We start from the raw sequence: 16,608 nt of genomic DNA, 5'->3' as shown, positions 1-16,608 counted from the left end.
GTACACGTCAACTATGACAGTCAAAATGAGGAAAACAATTCCAGAAAATCACATTGTAGGATTTTTTATGAATTTATTTGCAAATTATGGTGGAAAATAAGTATTTGGTCAATAACAAAAGTTTCTCAATACTTTGTTATATACCCTTTGTTGGCAATGACACAGGTCAAACGTTTCTGTAAGTCTTCACAAGGTTTTCACACACTGTTGCTGGTATTTTGGCCTATTCCTCCATGCAGATCTCCTCTAGAGCAGTGATGTTTTGGGGCTGTAGCTGGGCAACACAGACTTTCAACTCCCTCCAAAGATTTTCTATGGGGTTGAGATCTGGAGACTGGCTAGGCCACTCCAGGACCTTGAAATGCTTCTTACGAAGCCACTCCTTCGTTGCCCGGGCGGTGTGCTTGGGATAATTGTCATGCTGAAAGACCCAGCCATGTTTCATATTCAATGCCCTTGCTGATGGAAGGAGGTTTTCAATCAAAATCTCACGATACATGGCCCCATTCATTCTTTCCTTTACACGGACCAGTCGTCCTGGTCCCTTTCCAGAAAAACAGCCCCAAAGCATGATGTTTCCACCCCCATGCTTCACAGTAGGTATGGTGTTCTTTGGATGCAACTCAGCATTCTTTGTCCTCCAAACACGACGAGTTGAGTTTTTACCAAAAAGTTATATTTTGGTTTCATCTGACCATATGACATTCTCCCAATCCTCTTCTGGATCATCCAAATGCACTCTAGCAAACTTCAGACGGGGGGACACATCCAGCACTGAAAGTCCCTGGCGGCGTAGTGTGTTACTGATGGTAGGCTTTGTTACTTTGGTCCCAGCTCTCTGCAGGTCATTCATTAGGTCCCCCCGTGTGGTTCTGGGATTTTTGCTCACCGTTCTTGTGATCATTTTAACCCCACCAGGGTGAGATCTTGCGTGGAGCCCCAGATCGAGGGAGATTATCAGTGGTCTTGTATGTCTTCCATTTCCTAATAATTGCTCCCACAGTTGATTTCTTCAAACCAAGCTACTTACCTATTGCAGATTCAGTCTTCCCAGCCTGGTGCAGGTCTACAATTTTGTTTCTGGTGTCCTTTGACAGCTCTTTGGTCTTGGCCATAGTGGAGTTTGGAGTGTGACTGTTTGAGGATGTGGACAGGTGTCTTTTATACTGATAACAAGTTCAAACAGGTGCCATTAATACAGGTAACGAGTGGAGGACAGAGGAGCCTCTTAAAGAAGAAGTTACATGTCTGTGAGAGCCAGAAATCTTGCTTGTTTGTAGGTGACCAAATACTTATTTTCCACCATAATTTGCAAATAAATTCATTAAAAATCCTACAATGTGATTTTCTGGATTTTTTTTCTCTCCATTTGTCTGTCATAGTTGATGTGTACCTATGATGAAAATTACAGGCCTCTCTCATCTTTTTAAGTGGGAGAACTTGCACAATTGGTGGCTGACTAAATACTTTTTCCCCCCACTGTACACTCTAAGGCAGTGGCGGTCAGTGCTGTTTAAGATAAGGATGATAATTTTTTATAAGCATGGCTTTATTTCTATTACAGCATATTGGATGACTGTCATTCATATTCCATTCACCCAGATCAATGTAACCTCGATAGGTTTAGGCTGCTACATGATACAAAAATGTTCACTATACGCGTCATGAGGTTGCTACAACCTGGCCTCTGAATGAAAGTTTAAAACATAGGTGCACAGGTATAGATAATTCAGAGTAATCAAGGTGACAGACAGTGACACATTCAATACCGCATTGCACACTTGCCTGCATCTAGCTGATCTATGGTGTAATCATTACTCATTAGTCCAACAATTGCAAATTAGAGTTTCTATTGGACAAAGGTATGTTCATCCCCGTTTCGTTCCATTTGCTTCCGTTTAAGAAACGTTTTTCAACAGAATCTACGGAATGAACACACCCCTGATCACACGCAAACAGTTCACTTTCATAGCAGCCACTTAAAAAGAGAGAGGTGGTCCTCTGTAGCTCAGCTGGTAGAGCACGGCGCTTGTAACGCCAAGGTAGTGGGTTCGATCCCCGGGACCACCCATACACAAAAAAAAATGTATGCACGCATGACTGTAAGTCGCACAGAGCCTACATCATTGCCTACTAGAACTAACGTGTTAGTAAACCCGCTACAATCATGCAGTACAGTGTACAGTCAGAAAGCAGTGTAGCAGTTACACCGGCGGGCCCCGGTGGCAATAAATTAATAAAACCAAAAGCCATAGCCAGCTAGCTAACATAACATCCCTCTCTGTTTGAGCCGGGTGTTTGAGTAGGCAAAACTAGCTAGCTGCATTTGCTAGCTAAGTGAAAGTAAAACAAAAAAAATGTACAACCAGATACAGCTATCTCTCCCTCTCTCTCTCTTCTTAATTTTGGAAGAAATTAATTTGTTAACTGTTCAACTATTGTGTTTCTCTCTCTTTGAGTCAACTACTCACCACATTTTATGCACTGCAGTGCTAGCTAGCTGTGGCGTATGCTTTCAGTACTAAATTAATTATCTGATCCTTTGATTGGGTGTATAACATGTCAGTTCATGCTGCAAGAGCTCTGATAGATTGGAGGAAGTCCTCCGGAAGTTGTCATAATTACTGTGTAAGTCTATGGAAGGGGGTGAGAACCAAGAGCCTCCTAGGTTTTATATTGAAGTCAATGTACCCAGAGGAGGACAGAAGCTACTACTGTCAAAGTTCAAACTCAACGGGCCCTGTACAGGGCTCAAAACAACTGCTAATAGTTTAACAGGTTACTAAGGCCTTTTCACACCAACTGAGTTGTGTTTGACTTGGTGAGAAAGGGCCTTTACAGGTGTAGTAGGTGTGGAGGACGGGGATTGGAAAGTAGGCTGTCTGACCAAACTACACAACTCTGTGGAAAAGTTAATATGTGGAACAGATAACATGTGGAACAGTAACTGTGTGTAACACATGACATATGGTAATGATCACAGAAATGGAGTAAAAATGTTTAAAGCAATTATATAGTAATTAATGATGAATTACATTGTCAATCAATCAATCAAATACCTTTTACATGTAGAATGTTTTTAACAAATGAACATATTATTAAGTGAAAGTGCTGAATAGTACCAGAGCTTAAACCCTTATAGACCCTAGTATGTCTTGGGGATCCCCTGTTATTGGTAATGGTGAGAGGTTAGCATGTCTTGGGGATCCCCTGTTATTGGTAATGGTGAGAGGTTAGCGTGTCTTGGGGATCCCCTGTTATTGGTAATGGTGAGAGGTTAGCATGTCCCCTGCTATTGGTGATGGTGGAAGGTAAGCATGTCTTGGTGGTCCCCTGTTATTGGTAATGGTGAGAGATTAGCATGTCTTGGGGATCCCATGTTATTAGTAATGGTGAGAGGTTAGCATGTCTTGGGGTTCCCCTGTTATTGGTAATGGTGAGAGGTTAGCATGTCTTGGAGGTCCCCTGTAATTGGTAATGGTGAGACGTTAGCATGTCTTGGGGATCTCCTATTATTGGTAATGGTGAGAGGTTAGCATGTCTTGGGGATCCCCTGTTATTGGTAATGGTGAGAGCTTAGCATAGTTTGGGGATCCCCTGTTATTGGTAATGGTGAGAGGTTAGCATATCTTGGAGGTCCCCTGCTATTGGTAATTGTGAGAGGTTAGCATGTATTGGGGATCCCCTGTTATTGGTAATGGTCAAAGGTTAGCATATCTTGGAGGTCACCTGTTATTGGTAATGGTGAGAAGTTAGCATGTCCCCTGTTATTGGTAATGATGAGAGGTTAGCATCTCTTGGGGATCCCCTGTTATTGGTAAAAGTGAGAGGTTAGCATATCTTGGGGTCCCCTGTTATTGGTGATGGTGAGAGGTTATAATGTCTTGGGGATCCCCTGTTATTGGTAATGGTGAGAGGTTAGAATGTCTTGGAGGTCCCCTGTAATTGATAATGGTGAGACGTTAGCATGTCTTGGGGATCTCCTATTATTGGTAATGGTGAGAGGTTAGCATATTTTGGAGGTCACCTGCTATTGGTAATTGTGAGAGGTTAGCATGTATTGGGGATCCCCTGTTATTGGTAATGGTCAAAGGTTAGCATATATTGGAGGTCCCCTGCTATTGGTAATTAGGAGAGGTTAGCATGTTTTGGGGATAACCTGTTATTGGTAATCGTGAGAGGTTAGCACGTCTTGGGGATCCCCTGTTATTGGTAATGGTGAGAGGTTGGCATGTTTGGGGGTATGATCTTTGTGCCTCTGTAAATGTCACACTCACCATTATTCACGATTTGTTCAGCATGATCTGTAACCATGGTAGCATCCTCATTAATGTAGAAGGGTTCAGAAACATATTCTATATTTACAATTAGTGACTCCAAAATGAAACAACACATTATTTACCATTCATTTATATTGGGCACAACATAATCTGAAGCAAAACTAAAACGAACTGCAAATGCATCCTATAAATTTGTAGAGTCCCACGCTTGATGTAGTCATTGCATGCTAGGAATATAGAACCAAGCACTAAACTTTTGACTACTTTAATACACATATACTGTAAGTGACACCTTCAAATGGAAGGACTCGATACATAAAGTGCTTTCATTTTGTGAAGGAACATTTTATGTTTGTGCTTTTCTAATAACCAATTTGACTGGGCTCATGCAAGTGACTGATTGATCATGCCTGGGAGGAATCCTTACTATCAGTATAAGCAATTTGTCTGTACGCCCAGAACATTGTTTTGATGACCGAAAGGGGTGTCTCAGTTTCAAGGTCTCAGGTATTGGTCGGTCACATGCATGAACCAAACGTTAATGATGAATTAATGATGAATAATGTATAAGCTAAATCATGCAAATATAACTTGTCTGTGTAAGTAGTATATAAGAGAACTTGATTCATTTAAGATTGACTTCAGGTGTATTTTAATAGTAGTGTTAAATAATACACATTGGCAGTTAAGCGTATTATATTATGACTGTTGCCTTCCGTTGTGATGGTGATGATGTTTGTTTTGATTATAATTGTTAGGTGGAGGTTGCTAGCTACAATGTTACCTTCAACCTAGCCTAGCCTTTAGCTAGATAGCTGCTCTGCACTGCAAGCTAACTTGACTTGCAATAAAATTAGAGAAACAAGTTGATGAAAAAGTAACTATACAAAACATGTTTTATTATCACCTGAAACAATATATTTATCCTGTCTTGAATGAAAAGGTCATATTTTGCTATCTCCCCAAATAAATGTGATCTCTGATGAGAGACAGGCTCTCCTCCATCTTGCGTTACAAACACTAGACTTGTCCATTGATATAGGTAATGAAATACGTCACGATGTCTGCTTAGGAGTGTTTTAACAATGCATCTTTCTTACAACGGCCAAAGATGTAACATGCTTTTCCCTAAACACCACGAAGAGAAAACATTTGAAAAGTGTATCGTTGAGGCACGTGTCAACACTGATAGGATCTAAAGATAGGCAGCACTGCTCTCTGTGCCCTGAATGCCCCCTTTAACTTTTATTTTCACATTTTGCTGCCTTAAAATTTAATCTGAAAAATTATTTGATTGTATTATTTTTCCTACAGATCTACACAACCTACTTAACATTTACTAAGTGAAAAGGTTCTATAATTTAGCAAATTAAGAAAAAATAACTGAAATAACATAATTTGAGTTAATACTTGGTGGAAGAACATTTGGCAGCCCTTACAGCTGTGAATCATTTGGAATAAGATTTTACCAACTTTGCACAACTCTAAGGGCTACACATATCCATTGTTTTTGTCAACATTGCTCAAGCTCAATATATTTGTTTGGGAATCATTGATGGATTGCAATATTTAAGCCTTGTTTCTGATTTTTAAGCAAATTTAAGTCAGGACTGAGACTGGACCATTCAGGAACACTCAACACCTCTACGAAATCCATTTGGACGTCTTTGGCAAAAACATTTGTGTAATTGTCTCGCTGAAAAATAAAATTATCCCAGGGTTTTCAGAAGACTGAGGCTGGTTTTCCTATAACCTTTTACCTGGGCTTTGCTCCTTTCATATTTAATTGGATCCTGACAAAATCCCCACTCCCTGCCAACTGCAAGCATACCCATAACATGATGCTGCCACAACAATACTTGAAAATAGTGTTTCACTCTTTGTTGTGTTGGATTGGATTTGACCCAACTTTGTAGTTTTATATTTATGCCAAAAGTATTGTCTTGCAGTAATACTTAACAGCCTTGTTGCAAACAGAATTGATTATTTGGAGTGAATTTTTTTAATACACTTTTCTTTCTTTTCACTTTGTCACACACAGGTGGTGAAAAAGTACCCAATTGTCATATTTGTGTAAAAGTAAAAATACCTTAATAGAAAATGACTGAAGTAAAAGTCACCCAGTAGAATTCTGCTTGAGTAAAAGTATTTGGTTTAAAATATACTTCAGTATCAAAAGTAAATGTAATTGCTAAAATATACTTAAGTGTCAAAAGTAAAAGTATAAATCATTTCAAATGTCTTATATTAAGCAGACCACCATATAAATATATTAATTTACAGATAGCCAGGGGCACACTCAGACATCATTTACAAATGAAGCATGTGTGTTTAGTGAGTCCGCCAGATCAGAGGCAGTAGGGATGACATGGGATGTTCTGTTGATAAATGCGTGAATTTGACAATTTTTCTGTCCTGCTAAGCATTTAAAATGTAACGAGTACTTTTGGGTGTCAAGGAAAAGGTATGGAGTAAAAAGTACAATATTTACTTTAGGAATGTAGTGAAGTAAAAGTAAAAGTTGTCAAAAATATAAATAGTGAAGTAAAGTGCAGAAACCCCCCCCAAAACTACTTAAGTAGTACTTTAAAGTATTTTTACTTAAATACTTTACACCGCTGGTCATACAGGCCGGTAATATGGAGTGAATGCAATGATGTTGATCCCTTTTGTATTTTAAAGTATCGTGGTGGCAGCATCATGTTATGGATATGCTTGTCACCGGCAGGGAAGTGGATTATGAATAGGTTCTGAAAGAGGGAACATGAACTACTTGAGAAAGGAAAATTAGCTAGAAAGTCACAGTCTTGTATGCCACATTATTGTAGCTATTATAAAGCTATTCCTCCTGAAACTTGAACAAATATAGATTTTCATGACATTTAATCCACAGATGGGTCCTTTGGAGGAAGGATTGTTGACATATATTTAACGTTTGTATCTTAAAGCATAATTGAGAATAACTAATTGAAGTTGGAACATTCAGTAAAGGCTGAACGGAACATGACGAGAGGTGGGGAGGGTGTTGTTTTCCTCCAATCAAGTTGATTGTTGAAGTTACATCGACATTCTTGTCATATTGGCTTAGGTGTGATGGTAGAAATAACTTTAACATTGAGCATTGATCAATGCTTATTTAAGAAGCCGGTGGCTGACGGCTTCTTAATGTTATGATACGGTTTGCCTAATGAACACAACCCTGATTCTGATCCAACAAATTACATTTAACATTATTGAGATGATTGTGATATTAAAGTTGACTGTTATTATGACTGTTTGACATATTATGACTTTTTGGTATATGACCCTGTTAGTGGGACAATTTGCAGGAGTATAAAGCAGAGGCTCCTATCATCAGGTCTTCAGTCATCCCAGATATAACAGCTGCCATAGAGGTCAAGGCTATTACCAAAGCAGCAGTTAAACTGGACAACCTTCTATTCAACTCATTCACAGGCAGACAGGAACACTCCATTTTCCCCATTATTTAAATCAGTCTTCCAATAGCTAGGACGAGTCCCCTGCTCCCCCAGAGACGCTTGTGTTCCAACAGCTGCAGCTGAAGGGAGGGTGTGGGATTCCCAGTTTTATTGATGTTCTCTGTTATGGACTTTACTTTTCTTGTCCTTGACTGTGTCTTTCTGCAATCTATGTTGGGGTGACATTTGAAAGTCTAAAAATAAAGCTGTCCAAAAAGAAGCAGGTATTTGACTGGTCTGTTTAATAATGGCCATATCAGGTATTAGTCTGTTTCGTATATGGTCATATCCTCTGGTGCACGGCTCAAATGGCATCAGATCTGCCAATAAAGCAAAAACAAATTACTTTAGATATGTTGCTGTGGAAGCTGGATGTATTTCTGACACACCCGTTTCTGAACATGGCCATATTGGACTTGGAAATGATCTGTTGCTTTTGCAGGCTTCTTGTAACTCTGCTATCGACTGTATGGGAACAAATTGGAGTTTCAAGAACCGCTCAGCAGATGTGGTTTGATACCATCTCTGACGGAGGGTAATAAAGCAATCCAAAACAGCTTTAGGCTGCATGTATTTCTGACACCCAGTTTGGAACATGGCCATGTTTGGAAAAGGTCACTGGCAGGGGGTAATCATTTTGGAGTTGTTTGTCTTAAGATCTTTAAAGCTGAAAAACACAACAGCTCCACATTTGATCCAAGTGTTTATCCTTGTAAATGTATTAGATTAATATTAAATTTAACCCTCCATTAACTTCACACTGCATGCTGAAAGGTGAAGACCTGTACCTCCTTCTTTAAGAGGCTCCTCTGTCCTCCACTCGTTACCTGTATTAATGGCACCTGTTTGAACTTGTTATCAGTATAAAAGACACCTGTCCACAACCTCAAACAGTCACACTCCAAACTCCACTATGGCCAAGACCAAAGAGCTGTCAAAGGACACCAGAAACAAAATTGTAGATCTGCACCAGGCTGGGAAGACTGAATCTGCAATAGGTATGCAGCTTGGTTTGAATAAATCAACTGTGGGAGCAATTATTAGGAAATGGAAGACATACAAGACCACTGATAATCTCCCTCGATCTGGGGCTCCACGCAAGATCTGACCCCGTGGGGTCAAAATGATCACAAGAACGGTGAGCAAAAATCCCAGAACCACACGGGGGGACCTAGTGAATGACCTGCAGAGAGCTGGGACCAAAGTAACAAAGCCTACCATCAGTAACACACTACGCCACCAGGGACTCAAATCCTGCAGTGCCAGACGTGTCCCCCTGCTTAAGCCAGTACATGTCCAGGCCCGTCTGAAGTTTGCTAGAGTGCATTTGGATGATCCAGAAGAGGATTGGGAGAATGTCATATGGTCAGATGAAACCAAAATAGAACTTTTTGGTAAAAACTCAACTCGTCGTGTTTGGAGGACAAAGAATGCTGAGTTGCATCCAAAGAACACCATACCTATTGTGAAGCATGGGGGTGGAAACATCATGCTTGGGGCTGTTTTTCTGCAAAGGGACCAGGACGGCTAATCCGTGTAAAGGAAAGAATGAATGGGGCCATGTATCGTGAGATTTTGAGTGAAAACCTCCTTCCATCAGCAAGGGCATTGAAGATGAAATGTGGCTGGGTCTTTCAGCATGACAATGATCCCAAACACACCGCCCGGGCAACGAAGGAGTGGCTTCGTAAGAAGCATTTCAAGGTCCTGGAGTGGCCTAGCCAGTCTCCAGATCTCAACCCCATAGAAAATCTTTGGAGGGAGTTGAAAGTCCGTGTTGCCCAGCGACAGCCCCAAAACATCACTGCTCTAGAGGAGATCTGCATGGAGGAATGGGCCAAAATACCAGCAACAGTGTGTGAAAACCTTACAGAAAACGTTTGACCTATGTCATTGCCAACAAAGGGTATATAACAAAGTATTGAGACACTTTTGTTATTGACCAAATACTTATTTTCCACCATCATTTGCAAATAAATTCATTTTGTCTGTCATAGTTGACGTGTACCTATGATGAAAATTACAGGCCTCTCTCATCTTTTTAAGTGGGAGAACTTGCACAATTGGTGGCTGACTAAATACTTTTTTCCCCACTGTATGCTGTGGAACACAGAGAGATCCGATACAGGCCAGCACATTATTCTGACCTTATTAGTCAACCATGAGGTCCTCACATTGCTGACACCGTAATATATTTAAAGCGAGATATGTGATCTGGGAAATAAGATCTGTATTAACTGAGCCAAGATTGGTTGTTTTGTGGATCCATGCCACAGCATGTGACATTTCATTTCCAGATTTAGATTTTTACTGGCTGTGACATTTTAATGGATTGAGTCATGGAGGAAAAAAATGCTGATGTGAGCAAAGGCTCTGGGGTGTCTCAGGCAAACTCCTGCCTGTGGTGATAAAACTACTTTGCGATCATTTAAAGCACCCTTAAAATGTATTGGATCAAGAGTTACTATCCGATCCTCCCAAGGCCCTGCTAAAATACATTTAAAATGTCAATAACAGATTTATAATGAGAGTTTACTCAAGTGCTTAATGACATTTGTCAGTTAATAACAGTATATAAGGGGCCTGCAACTCCTGTTCTGGACAGCCCATCCACATGGCGTGCAGGCTCTTGTTCCACCCCAGCTCTAACACAGTGGGTTCAGCTAAATCAGAGAGGAAGTGGCGAAGTGAGAGGTTTTACTCCTCTCAAAATATGCCCACGAACATAAGTCCACAATGAGAGAGTGTTGAATTTGGTCAACAAAAAATGGAATTGATCATTTGCTACTTAAGGCTTATTTGATCTAATAAAAGTTTTGTAATGGTTAGGTTGTTGAGAACGCCCTGATATAAGTGGACGCATGTGGCATTTCAGTTGTGCCTGTTGTCATAGAGATAGATAGAGGACTCATCATGGATGTAACCTGTTTTAACATGGACATTGCCATTGAGAGCTTCCACCATTTTAAAATAGTCAACTGGGTGGGGATTCCTATGAGTTGGGAGCCGTCAGCCAATGAAGAATAATACAACTGATACTTTAAAATAGATTTAGCCTCAATGACGCTGTGCATGCTGTCACAGATGCTATAATGACACAGATAGATGTATGTATATATGTTAATTCTTACATTCATGCCCTCAGTTTATGCTAAATGCTATTGCTCCTTTCTTATGTTTATCCTGGTAGTCTCCTAAATGTGTAGCTATATGTTACGTCCATTCCCTTTACCTGGTCACCTGGTACTACCTGGTCATTCATTCACCTGTGTTCCTGATATGTTTCCCTCTTGTTTCCCTTCCAGACCACCACATCCTTCCACAACTTAACCTTCCTACCAGCTTTACAAGCTCCAACTCTTAAACCCCAAACCTTAATGAAAATCCATTCCAAACCCTCTCCCCATGTGCTCTGGGTTAGTGTTCAAATGTGTTTAATAAACACCCTAAATCTGGATTCTTCCTCTCCATCTCCTCAATGCATTATTCTTGCCGATTCGCCATGTTGGCAGCAACAATCCTAAACCAGTCAGTCATATAGAAAACGTCCTAATACAGTTTGTTTTAGAAACTCATAATCCTAAACATCATCTTTAATTTAGCGATTAATTTCTTGAAATCAGGTTCAGTATGTTAGAAATACAATTCAGTTAATTCAGGAAGTAAACTGAAATTCAAATGTTTCACAATACTTTTAAATGACTTATAATTTTAGTTCACTTCCTGAAATGACCCCAGCCCTGATCTCGATACAGTGTTCACTGCATTGTGAGGAGACCCATGGCTGTAAAGTCAGTTGAGGTCTTTGAGGCAAAAATCACAGTTGTCTCGTTGGGTATGACAGCTGTACATATTCCTCTGTCACGGATCTAAGGTCCGTTTTATCCCAGAGGGTAACTTCTGCCCAGAGTAAGTTTGGAGCTTAGAGAAACATGTCCCTCAAATAAAAAAAACACAAGTCATATATCACGCAAGATCTTTGCACATTAAAATCAATATCATTCATGTTTAGTCTGCATGGTGCGAATGTTCTCTCCACCCACAAACACGGCAAGTAAATATCTGGTCTAATAACAGTGGCATCGGTGCCAGTATTAGGCTGTGTTGGCAGATATACCAAACAATAAACCTTGGCTGCAGTGAAGACGAGAGCACAGTCCAAGAAATGAAAAGGCCTTGATGGGGTCCTTCCAGATAGCCAGCCAGTATCCAGTAACTCCCCCATATGGGGCTTCTTTTACTGATGTACTGGGTGGACACTGATGTACTGGGTGGACACTGATGTATTCGGTGGACACTGATGTACTGGGTGGACACTGATGTACTTGGTGGACACTGATGTACTGGGTGGATACTGATGTGCTGGGTGGACACTGATGTGCTGGGTGGACACTGATGTACTGGGTGGACACTGATGTGCTGGGTGGACACTGATGTGCTGGGTGGACACTGATGTACTGGGTGGACACTGATGTGCTGGGTGGACACTGATGTAATGGGAGGACACTGATGTGCTGGGTGGACACTGATGTGCTGGGTGGACACTGCACCCCAAACAAACAGGGTGTATTCAGTGAGGTGAAATGTTCTGAACATTGCTGATAGAAATGTATTGACTAGAGCTGACATGATTCCCTATTCTATCTGACAGACAGTCATACCTGTTCTTCACAATGCATTTCTTTGTTTTTATAGTAAATAGTGAATGTAGATTATATAAATCAGCTAAGGAGTTAGGTAGTTAACTGTTAGCTAGCTAACTGTAAGCTATGCTGATGTAACAATGTAACTACTCTTTACCTGATTGGCGTTAGCTAGCTAACTGTTAGCTATGCTGATGTAACAATGTAACTAGTCTTTACCTTATTGAAGTTAGCTAGCTAACTGTTAGCTATGCTGATGTAACAATGTAACTAGTCTTTACCTGATTGGAGTTAGCTAGCTAACTGTTAGCTATGCTGATGTAACAATGTAACTAGTCTTTACCAGTGATTAGAGTTAGCTAGCTAACTGTTAGCTATGCTGATGTAACAATGTAACTAGTCTTTACCTGATTGGAGTTAGCTAACTAACTGTTAGCTATGCTAACAGTTAGTTAGCTAACTCCAATAATTTATAGATGTCTGTGTTTGGGCCAAATCAAGGCTGGTCCAGACCAGACTAAATCTGAACCAAACATAGCCGTCTATGATTGATTTGTTCCGGAGCAGACCATAGCCGTCTATGATTGGTTCAGATTTGTTCCGGAGCAGACCAGAGCCGTCTATGATTGGTTCAGATTTGTTCCGGAGCAGACCAGAGCCGTCTATGATTGGTTCCGATTTGTTCCGGAGCAGACCAGAGCCGTCTATGATTGGTTCCGATTTGGTCCGGAGCAGACCAGAGCCGTCTATGATTGGTTCCGATTTGGTCCGGAGCAGACCAGAGCCGTCTATGATTGGTTCAGATTTGGTCCGGAGCAGACCAGAGCCGTCTATGATTGGTTCAGATTTGTTCCGGAGCAGACCAGGAACCAATGTCTGTGGATGTGGAAATCAAGGCCAGTCTGGAACTGCACCAAAAGCCATCAAACTTCGGTCCCTGCTTACTGAGGTGTAGCCTACAGTGTTGCCTGAAATTGAATTTTATGAATGCCCATATATGTACAGTTGAAGTAGGAAGTTTACATACACTTAGGTTGGAGTCATTAAAACTAGTTTTTCAACCACTCTACAAATTTATTTTAAACATTTGTACATTTACATTTTAGTCACTTAGCAGACGCTCTTATCTAGAACGACTTACAGTCAGTGAATGCATACATTGTTCATACTGGCCCCCCGTGGGAATCGAACCCACAACCCTGGCGTTGTAAGCGCCATGCTCTACCAATTGAGCTACAGGAGGCATTGAACTGACTTTGGTGCGAAAAGTGCAAATTAATCCCAGAACAACAGCAAAGGACCTTGTGAAGATGCAGAAGGAAACAGGTACAAAAGTATCTATATGCACAGTAAAACGAGTCCTATATCGACATAACCTGAAAGGCCGCTCAGCAAGGAAGAAGCCACTGCTCCAAAACCGCCATAAAAAAGCTAGACTACGGTTTGCAACTGCACATGGGGACAAAGATAGTACTTTTTGGAGAAATGTCCTCTGGTCTGATGAAACAAAAATAGAACAGTTTGGCCATGATGACCATCGTTATGTTTGGAGGGAAAAGGGCGAGGCTTGCAAACCGAAGAACACCATCCCAACCGGGAAGAACGGGGGTGGCAGCATCATGCTGTGGGGGTGCTTTGCTGCAGGAGGGACTGGTGCACTTCACAAAATAGATGGCATCATGAGGAAGGAAAATGATATAGATATATTGAAGCAACATCTCAAGACATCAGTCAGGAAGTTAAAGCTTGGTTGCAAATGGGTCTTCCAAATGGACAGTGACCCCAAGCATACTTCCAAAGTTGTGAAATGGCTTAAGGACAACAAAGTCAAGGTATTGGAGTGGCCATCACAAAGCCCTGACCTCAATCCTATAGAAAATGTGTGGGCAGAACTGAAAAAGCGTGTGTGAGCTTAAAATAAAGTGGTGATCCTAACTGACCTAAGACAGGGAATTGTTACTAGGATTAAATGTCAGGAATTGTGAAAAACTGAGTTTAAATTGGCTAATGTGTATGTAAACTCCCGACTTCAACAGTAGTAAGTCTACCGTTTGTAAAACACCAAAAAACGACATCCAGACAGGACCAAAAAAAAGTCATCCAAAAGATGTTGGCTCGTGCTTGCTGGGATGTAGCCTACCATGTCGGCCAGCAATAGGATTTTATAAATGCCCATCCGTTTGTAAAACAGGCCGTTACATTGGCTTTATTAGTCCTGGTTCCTGTGACTAATCAATTTGGCTATTTAAGCTCTGAATATCAACTACCCAACTTTATCAGGAGTCATCATGAGCCTATTTGCAATGTGTTTACACAGCGGGAAATGCAAAAGTATTTTCTTATTTGCTATGATCAGCTAGTCCAAACCACTGAAAACTGATCATGACAATGGGGTGAAACTCCTGTGATTGTCCATTGCATATTGTCCATTTTACTTTGAACAGTCCTGTTTATAGGATATGTTTGTTAACATTACAGATCATTTTGAGCGCCATTTAGGTTAGGCTATTTGATCGGAGAAACCTGCATGATGTAAAAAGTGTCTGTCTCATTACATTGTCATTCATTTTATCTCCAGCCTGTAGGCTACAGAAAAGGCCACATGCTCTTTCTACCATATCCTTTATCTGCTACATGATTTATGTTAGATAAACATTTTTAGAGGCGCGGAGAGGCGCGCTGGGAATGGACCAGCAACGCTCACCTAAAAAGCCCATATGCCACTGGTTGAGAGAAATTGTCATGGTTTTTGGGCAGAATTATGTGAGGTTTTATGTGTAGTTGAAGGTACATCTTGGTCGGTTTAGAAAATGCCGCCCTCGTCAATCTGCAGCCTAATCCTGCCTAATGGGATTCATTGAAATTTAATGTAAATGTAAAGGAATCTGTTACTTTATTGTAACTATTCCCAATTAATTTTATATCAGTTTTATTGAAGCCAGCTCAGCTGCTAAGCGGTTTACTTCAGAGTGTAATTAAAGTTTGAGGCAGTTATATCGCTGTCAGCAATATGGATAAGATGGTTGAAATACTGGTATGGTGTTATGTAAGTCATAAGAATCCTACTGGACTATTTTAGCCAACTGAAATGTGAGACAAATAAAAGCTCCTCCTGAATCTTCATTAGATCATATTGTACATAAATACACATTAGATTTAACAGTTTTATAAGCTGTTATTGAAAGCCTAAAATCTGTTCTAGTTTTATTTAATATGGTTCTACCAGGGTAATTAATCAAACTAAGCAAAGCACGAGGTAAAGGCCAACTCTGTCACAAGCGTGAGGTGAGGAGACAGTTCAGATGTCTTGTGTTTACAAGCTAAATAATATTCATAATAGGTGAACATATATAAAAAGTTGTTGATGAGGATTAATGCCACTAAAATGGAACTAAATAAGGTCAAATTAGAATTCATGAAAACTATTTTAGTGGTAGTGGGGCAACATGGACTCACTCCATTACAGTATTTGAGGGTCAGTGGTAGTAACATTGGAATACATTTGATAAATCAAACTTCTGATATTGTTATAACTATTAGTAATGAAATCTCTCTTATGAAAATTCAGTGAAATTCAATTCAGAGAAAAATATGACATTAAAAAGTAATGTAATGGGAGTGTGGTGGTCCTGGAAGTGGGAGGTGCTAGTTAGGGACAGACACACAGGTCTGGGGGGGAGGTCTCTCCTACAGTCCATGTCCTTCCCCAGAGTGGTCCATAATTAACTTCTGCTTGGTTGGCACTTCCAACCAGATATAAGGAGGCTGGGGCCCCAGCATCCATAAGTCAGATACCTTCTTCCTCTGTGGTAAGACCTCTCCACCTCCTTAGATTTTTACATTTGTCTCATCTTTAATTTTTTACATTTGTCTCATCTTTGTACTCAGTGGCATTAGCTTAATGCACTGTTTGAATTGAGTTCTGCATGTCTCTTGTAAGATTCGACAATATGTAATCAAGTGGTATTGGTTTTAAATGTAGTTTTGAAATGTGTTTTACTTTAAACGTTTTAATTCAAATCTGTAACTTCTATTTACGGTCAAAAGTGGTGCTCCTGCATTTGTATGTAAATTGAGGGTGTGCTCTAGAATGTAACTGGGTTTTCAGGGGTATATATTTGAATTATTGACAGAATGTGAAGTAAAGTGAGTTGCCATTAGGGAAATAAAAGTTATCAGTTCCACGTGTAGTTGAATTTGACATGG

This window comes from Coregonus lavaretus (genome assembly GCF_964263955.1).
Source record: "Coregonus lavaretus genome assembly, contig: HAP1_SCAFFOLD_79, whole genome shotgun sequence".
NCBI classification, from domain to species: Eukaryota; Metazoa; Chordata; class Actinopteri; order Salmoniformes; family Salmonidae; genus Coregonus; species Coregonus lavaretus.
This window is presented reverse-complemented; position numbering follows the sequence as displayed.